Below are 8853 nucleotides of genomic sequence, written 5' to 3'. Positions count from 1 at the left end.
AGTGTGTGAGGGGATGTGAGGACAGAGAAGAGATCACTGTGACAACTATAGTTGAAGGTGATCACTTTGGATGCAAACAAGTGCTGAAAGGAGGGACACAGATATAAATGGTAATCTCCAGCATTTGTTTTGCAAACCATAATGCCCAAAAGGGAAGAGACATACATACAGGACAGACAGAGAAGAAAAGTAAAAGTTCTTCCTGTAGAAATAGGCTGGGTGTGGTGGGGGTATGGCAGGATGGAAACTGGGGACATTGGAGGTAAGAAAGGTACATTGTTGAAGGGACAGGGTGTTGACAAATTGTATGACTGAAAGGGAATATTGAACAACTTTGTAACTTTATGTCTTATGGTAACTTGATATAAAGAAAAATTCAACTGAGTGTACATATATGCTGAGAATGAGTAGCATTGTTCCTAAGTAGGACAGCTGAAAGCAACTCTACACAGTCTGAATCAAAATGTAACATATTGTAGCTATTGTAAACATTGCTGCAATGAACTTAGAAATGCAAATGTCTTTTCCACTATATCTTTTTCCCTCTCTGGGGTATATTCCAAGGAGTGGTATTGTTGGGTCAAAGAGGAGCTCAATTTCTAATTTTTTGAGAATCGTCCATATAGTTTTCCAAAAGTGCTGAACAAGTCAGCATTCCCACCAGCAGTGAAGAAGAGTCCCTTTCTCCCCACATCCACACCAACACCACTCGCTTTTGTTTTTTTTGGATGTGGGCAAGTCTCTGTGGTGTGAGATGATATCTCATTGTTGTTTTGATCTGCATCTCCCTGATGATTAGTGATGTCAAGCATTTTCTCATGTGCCTCTCAGCCATTCGGATTTCTTGTTGGGGAAGTTTCTGTTCATTTGATCACCCCATTTTTTGATCGGGTCGGCAGCTTTCTTCTTGTGGAGTTCAACCAGTGCCTTGTATATCCTTGATATCAACCCCTTATCGGATGGGTAGTGGGTAAATATCCTTTCCCATTCTGTAGGCTGTCTTTGTAGTTTGGTCACTGTAACTTTTGAGGTGCAGAAGCTTATTAGTTTAAGGTAGTCCCATTTATTTATCTCTGTTTTCACTTGCTTGGCCAGTGGCGTGTCAGATTTGACAATACTGTTGGCTACAATGTCATGGAGGGTTTTGCCGACCTTGTCTTCAGTGTGCCTTGTGGATTCTGTTCTGATGTTGAGAGTGCCCCCAAACAGATGACTGGTTAAAGAAACTCTGGTACATATACACAATAGAATACTATGCAGCTGTCAGAAAACATGAAGTCATGAAATTTGCATATAAGTGGATCAACATGGAAAGTGTCATGTTGAGTGAAATGAGTCAGAAAGAAAGAGACAGACATAGAAAGATTGCACTCATATGTGGAATATAAATTAGAAGAGAGGTAGGATCTAGCAATGATGCAACTTCTGGCAGAAATCTCTCTGAACTTAGTTACTAAAATACTAAAATACAGAAATCCAGAACCTCGCGGCCACTATTGTGGCCACACGACCTCCTATCCCTTCATTCTCAGCAATGGAAAACAAATTATCAAATGCTTCCTTTCCAGCAGGTCCGACTCTGGGGGGTGGGGGAAAACTCCAAACAATAATAGTGAGTTTTTTGTTTGACATAGAACTTCTATTTTACATTTTCAATTATCAATGGAACTACCAGCGCACTTATAGAACTTAGATGAAAGAATGCAAAAGAATGGCTGGAGCCATAGCACAATAGATAGAGCATTTTCCTTGCACTCATCGCACCTGCATTCAATCCCTTGCATCCCATATGCTGTCATGATCCAAAAGGAATGACGAGATTAGGACCCTGGCCTGAGCACTGTAGTCTGAGATCGAGATGGCCCAGGAGAGCAATTCTATAAGCTTAATATATCTTTTTCTGTGTCCATACAAAATTATTAATATGAATGTTTATATGTTTATTGGATTAAGGGGAGGAGAAACACATCCATATTTTCCTTTAGGCCAGTCATCTTGCTAGATAAGAATCTGTCCTAAAAGTAGCTTTCCCTGATGGAAGGACCTTAGAACCATTGATTGTATTATGACACTTATGTGTAAGCCCCACCCCCTCATGCTTGGGATTCCAATTAGGCTGTAAGAGTGGGCTGGGGGGATCCAGATCCAGATCCAGAGAGAAGAACAATGAAGTCGCATGGGGAAGGAAGAAGCAGGAGGAGAATCAGAGGAGAATGGAGATGGGAATGGAATAAATGGCAATTGAGACCAACTAGCCTGGCTCCTGTTCCTTCTGTTGTCTGCCCATCACCATCGACCTCCCTGGGGTGGGGGAAGCGGCATGAGACTACCAAATGCAGGTGGCAGGAGTGATAGAACACCACTGCCTCTTTTTGTGTTTACACACATGTAAAAAAAAACAAATCTGGAGAGATAGAAACATCCTGTTTCCTATAAGTTCTTTTAAATTCTACATGAATAAAACTATTATATTTGATTTTCTTCATAGAAATATTAATATTCCTCTCTGTTTCAAATATTCTTTCTTCACTCTAGTCTGAATATTTGAATGAAAGAAAATTTATCGAGTGTAGCTTTAAGATATTTCACATGATACTATACATGGAGGAGCAATCTTATCTATGGACACTGCAGGATGAAAAAGAGCAAGTTCTGAAGAGACTGCAGGACACTGAAGCCCAGCTGGAGGAGCAAAGACAGGAACTGAGCAAACATATCTGAGAACTGGAAAGGAAGTGTCAGGGCTCAGCCCAGGAGTTACTGCAGGTGAGACTGTGCATGTGGAGTATTGGTTGAAGGCATCAGTTCCCAGGGTTTTAGAGAAATTAGTGAGGAATTTGCACAAGTTCAAATTCACATAGTGCAAAATCTTTTTTGAGTGTGCACGGGCTGGAGCAATAGCACAGCGGATAGGCTGTTTGCGTTGCACAAGGCCAGCCTGGCTTCATTCCTCCGTCCCTCTGGGAGAGCCCGGCAAGCTACTGAGAGTATCCTGCCTGCAGGAGCAGAGGCTGGCAAGCTAACCGTGGCATATTCGATATGCCCAAAACAGTAACATCAAGTCTCACAATGGAGACATTACTGGTGCCTGCTCAAGCAAATCGATGAACAATGGGACTATAGTGACAGTGAGCGTGGTGAGAAATTTGGAGAACTGGCCTGCTGCCTTGTTTTTTAAAAATGTATGCACGCGTGGAGAATTAAAATAAATGTTTATTTTTGATACACATACCTGTATATGGGTGTCCTTTGATAATCAGTGGAGTGTCTTTGTGCAAATCACAAAAGAGGCCCCTCGGAGAGATATGGCAATTATCAGGGAGCCACAGGAGAGTTTTAACAGGCATCTGTTAGCCTCAGTCTAATTTGCTGAGATTTCTAGTGTCAAATGATCTCCTTTAATATGTTCCTGCCAACTTTGGGGGGCTAAAAACCAGTCACCAAAATTATTGATAAGCTACTGCCTTCATTTGTACCTGCATCTTATTCAAACAGATTCTAGGAGGCCTGATTTTAGCTATATTGCTCTCTGTGATAAAAACCTCAGTGCAAACCTGCTGCCACCTCATATGTGAGTCCGTCTTTAGGGCTCTACCTTAAATCGTCTGTAAAGACCTTTGTGACAAACAACTCTACTCCGACATCTTCAGAAGAAATTAGGTCACTGATGGCAAAATGTGCTTAATGAGCAAGTTTGAGATAGTTCTTGATCTACCTACAAACAGCTCACAGTTTATGTGGTTATAGAAGTAATTACTCCTCATATTCCCAAAGTAAGAAACAAACTCTGCTTCATCAGATACTGTCATGGTATTAGACTGGGCCAGTGTTTCTCTCAGACTTGTGCATGTCATGCTGAAGGTAAACAAGGGTAGAGAACTAAACAATGGTCTATTGCAGTGCTCACAGCTGCTATTCTGTGGAATGATATGCAGAGACGTGTTGAACCAAAGGTTTGAAAAGGCTGAAAAATGCTGTGCTAGTCCATTGGGATTGGAATCATTCCCTGGGAATTCGTTAATTCATCGGAGTAGAATGATTGCATTTACTCCTTGATATAATTACAGAGAAACATTCACCCATAAAGGTTCTATGAAATACTAATATTTCCATACCAACTTCTGTCTTTCTGTCTCTCTAGGATGTGACAGACACGTTGGACAGGCGAGTACTCTATGAATTCAGGAGGGAAAGAGAGTAGCTCTATGGAGTCCAATGGGACTGATGAAATTTCTGAACTCTTCTTCTCTAGAATTTCTGCTATGATGTTAAATGAACCAGAGGATGTCTCAATGGATACTCATGCTCTGCCTTTGAGTATTTTGATAGCATTTCCTGTCAATTGATAAAAATGTTTAAGACTGATCATGGTATGTGTCTCTAAAATTCCCAAAATAATACAGGTGGGAGGAATACTGGGAAAGACATTTTCTTGCTCTTCTCTGGGCAGAATCTAGCTAGAGTATTGGTTTTCATGATGACCCTTCCGTGCTTTCTCTCCAGTTCACTACAGCTGTCTCCCAGGTACATATCCTCAATATCTGTACTACATAAAAAAACAAAATCATAACATTTCACACTCAGTGCACTGTGAGACAATTTTTAAAAAATCATTAATTGCACAAAGTATGGAGAAAAAGTTTTGGATAATAATGATAATTTTATGTCATTCAATTCCCAAAGTAATTGTAGAAAGTGAAGTGAAGACTGTTCTGTCAGTGGTTTTATGGCTACACCAGGTAACACAATAAAGATTTAAACCATTTGAAAACTTAGTGCTACCTACTCAAAAACTTCCTGATTTTTTGTTTTTACTTCTTCTCATAATTATTTTCATTGTAACCTACAATGAAATTTTCTTAAAAGAAACTGTGAAAACAAATATATTTTTATGATTTGTTAGGATATAAAATAAGAACTACTCTGAAAAATTTTGTTTTTAATTGAATGAAAACATAGTAGTTAATAATAATACAGCGTCAGTCCTGAGAATAGTATCGCAAGTCGAGTGTTTGCCTTGCATAGAGCCAACCTGTAGTAGATCCCTGGCATCTGATATGGTTCCTGAGTTCTTCCAGGATTGGCCACTAAGTGCAGAGTTAGGAATAAGTACTGAGCACAGTCGGCTGTGGAATCAACTCCCTCCCTTTCCCAAAAAAGATGAAGAGAATATCTCACAGGTCAGTAAAATGACCACAGCTCAGATGAATCTTAAACAGAGTCTAACAAATTTCAATATACATGACTGCTGGGCCGTGTTTTCATCTGGAAACTAACACAATCTGCTTCCAAGCTCATTGTGATTGTTGGCAGAATTCACTTCACGATGCATGTGGGACCCCGGCAGTAGCTCTCTGCTAGTTGCAGGCCAGATGCCTCCCTGTGTTTCCGGAAGAAACTCTCAAGTGCTTGTGCATGAGTCTCTGCACATGGTCAATTGTTTCTTCAAAGTGAGATCAAAAGGCGAGAGTCTCTAGGACGAATCTGATGGCATCATTAGCACTGCGTACAATAAATTATAATAATAATCATGAAACCCATTATTTTTAAAATTTTTTTATTAGTGAATCGTGCAGTTACAAACTTATGGACTTTTGTGTTTGCATTTCACTCATACAGTGATTGTTTACCCATCCCTCCACCAGTGCCCATTCTCCTCCACAAATGATCCCAGTATCACTCTCACCACCCACCCCATCCCCCACCACCCCAACCTGCCTCTGCAGCAGGGCATTCCCTTTTGTTCTCTCTCCTTTTGGAACCCATTAATTTTACCGTATACGTTCACTATAACTTGTGCATGATAGTTCTCTGGGCCTGAAAGTTGTTATACAAAGTTGCCAACAGAGGGGGTTATTACAGTCATTGTTGGTCTGAGAGCCTCAGTGACCAAAACTAAATTGCTTTCATTGGACAGTATTTTGTCTTTATTTCATTTAGTTTAGTTGTAGGAGTGCAGGTGAGATGAGCACTGACTTAGCACTGGGTGTGTCCATATGCTTAGAGTATAGAGACATTGTTTTGCATTTATGACATAAAAACTGTTCTGAGTTCAGACCTGCTTTACTCCACATGTTTCACAGAAGAAAATTCATATTTTTATTCTCTAAGAGCATCATGAAACAACTGGGGTGATGATGTAAGCAATTCCTATTTAGGTGAGGGAAAAGCTTCTTAGAATTCAGACCTCCTCACCTACCAAAAGAGTTGAATGCTGTTAACTGTGTTTCTGCATATAACGTTTTTCTCCATTACTCTAACTAGTGTTCAACCAGATCTCCTGATGACAATATTGCACCTTCCTCTAGCTGAGATAAATCCATTCTAATATTTTCATCGTATATTAACGAGAAAAATACTATTTTTAAAAAACATTTTGTTTTAAACATTGAATTTTTTTCTAAAAAAATATTAAATTTTTCCAGGGCTGGTGTGATGGCATAGCGGGTAGGATGTTTGCCTTGCACATGGCTGACCCAGGTTCGATTCCCATCATCCCATATGGTCCCCCAAGCACCCCTAGGAGTAATTCCTGAGTGCATGAGCCAGGAATAACCCCTGTGCAATGCCGGGTCTGAGCCAAAAAGCAAAAAAAAGAAAAAAATTTAGTTTTTCCAATTCTTGTTGTTAGCTCAGGTATCACTCCTAGATGAGTTCAGAAAACCTTTTGAGATGCTGGGGATTAAAGCCAGGTCATCCACTTGCAAAAGGATTCTAAGCACTTTTCTGTCACTTCAGCGCTGGTTATAAATATTTATATAACATATAAAGAAGTAGCATACTTGATGTACTACTTCAATTTTCATGCATACATATTTGTTCTGTGCATTTTACTTAGTTTTTTAGAGCTTTCGTATTTGAGTTTATTCTTCATTTAACTTTTAAAACACTACTATAGTTGAATTTTAAAACAAAACAACTGCGAGTAGTGAGTGTTACTGTTGATAGCCTCACTCATTCACTACTGCACATGAAATGACAGCAGTGTGTGTAACTCACTGGCCCACTAAGAGGTCTGACACTGAACACCACCCCTTGGATGGTGCTCATCATCCTCATAGGCTTGTCTGTTGTAATGGCACCATCTTTCCTGATTTGGATCAAAGTCCACCAGTTCTACCTGGTCCATTTCATCAGTCTCTTCTACTTCCTCTCAGGAAGGAGATTTTCCAGCAAGGAGAGTTTATTAGGAGAGAGAAAGCCTTTGTCAGGAAAGTTTACCTTAAACTCAATGATTAGGCGACCCTTTTCATATGGTCTACGGAAAGTTGGCATGCCTTCATTAAGCACACACTTGATATCACCGCGCTTCACAATCTGACCTGGATGAGAAGTGATTACTGTAGTTCAGTTGGCAAGAGTAGATATTGACTTTTGGAAGCCACCCAATGCTTCAACCAACTGTATGTCCATACATGTGAAAAGGTCTTCTCCTGCCTAGTGAAAACAGCAAGATCCTTCTGATCTAAAACAACGATAACGTCTCCTGACTCCAGTCCGGGTTCTTGGTCTCCTTCACCATAGAATGTTATCTTCTGGCCATCTTTCATGCCTTTGTCAATGTGAACTACAGAATCTTCTTTTTCCATTGCAGCTTTTACATCTGTCCTTAGGACTGGTCTGTTCCCCCTGGCCCTAGCATTCCATGCACACAGACTGAATTTGCCTGACCATTCCAGGCCAGATCTGATCAATTTGTATTTGCATTTACTGTCACAAATTGGGACAGCACTCCGCTGCTCCTTTCTTACCACCCATGGCCTTCACATTTGTCACAGATCACGTTCTTCTGCAGGGCTAGCTCTCTTGTTGCAGCATTATATAAATCTTCTAAGGTTACAGAGAGTTGATGCACAACATTTTTCCCTCTCCTTTCTCTCTGCATCCTTCCTCCTTCTCCAAAAAACATCAATGATGTCCATAGGAGAGCCAACCTACCACCTGCTCCACCTTCTTTAATTGCCTGTTCTCCTCCTTTGTCATATAAATCCCTTTTCTTTGCATCAGAGAGCACTTCCTAAGTTTTAGAAATCTGTTTAAACTCCTCTCCCTCATTTTCATTCTTATCTGGGTGGTACTTCAATGCCAGTTTCCAGTAAGCCTTTTTCAATTCTTCCTGAGTGGCATTAGGTTTGATCCCCAAAACATCACAGTAAGTGGTTTCTTTCACCATATTCTACAGCCAGAGAGCTGGCCTGGCTAGTGTTGGGGAGTGAGCGGGGTGGAAGTGGGGAGGGGGCAGTTTTGGAGTCTGGTTTGCTGTAGAGCAGGGCTCCTCCTCTGCCTCTGTCCTCAGCAGGTGTACTGGAAAATCCTGCCGTATTTTACTGTTTTATTTTATTTTTTAAAAAAACAGTGTAGCATTTAATGATCCTTTTAGGTGACTTCAAACTACCAAGTCCCAGGCCCCTTCCACTTTCTTAATCTTCTCAGCTTTTCTGCTGAAGACTTTGGCTTTCCTTCTGCACTGCAAAAGATACAGTGACCAGAATACAAAGACTATCCACAGAATGGGAAAGGATATTTACACAATACCCATCAGATAAGGGGTTGATATCAATGGTACATAAAGCACTGGTTGAACTCTACAAGAAGAAAACATCCAACCTCATCAAAAAATGGGGTGAATAAGTGAACAAAAACTTTACCAAGGAAGAAATATGAATGCCAAAAAGGCATATGAAAAAGTGCTCTACATCACTAATCATCAGAGAGATGCAGATCAAAACAACCACGAGATACCACCTCACACCACAGAGACTAGCACACATCCAAAAGAACAAAAGCAACTGCTGTTGGAGAGGATGTGGGGAGAAAGAGACCCTTCTACACTGCTGGTGGGAATGCCGACTG

At 40.5% G+C, this 8853-nt stretch overlaps 1 pseudogene; it reads right to left on the bottom strand.

Annotated features, from left to right (window-relative positions):
• Nucleotides 1–7006: 7006 nt before the first annotated feature.
• LOC101550477 (dnaJ homolog subfamily A member 1-like) lies at nucleotides 7007–8173 on the bottom strand (annotated as a pseudogene).
• Between the last annotated feature and the right edge of the window lie 680 nt (nucleotides 8174–8853).

This window comes from Sorex araneus, chromosome 2, assembly GCF_027595985.1.
Source record: "Sorex araneus isolate mSorAra2 chromosome 2, mSorAra2.pri, whole genome shotgun sequence".
Taxonomy (NCBI): Eukaryota; Metazoa; Chordata; class Mammalia; order Eulipotyphla; family Soricidae; genus Sorex; species Sorex araneus.
The sequence above is the reverse complement of the archived record's forward strand: the minus strand, read 5'-3'. Positions and strand labels throughout refer to the sequence as shown.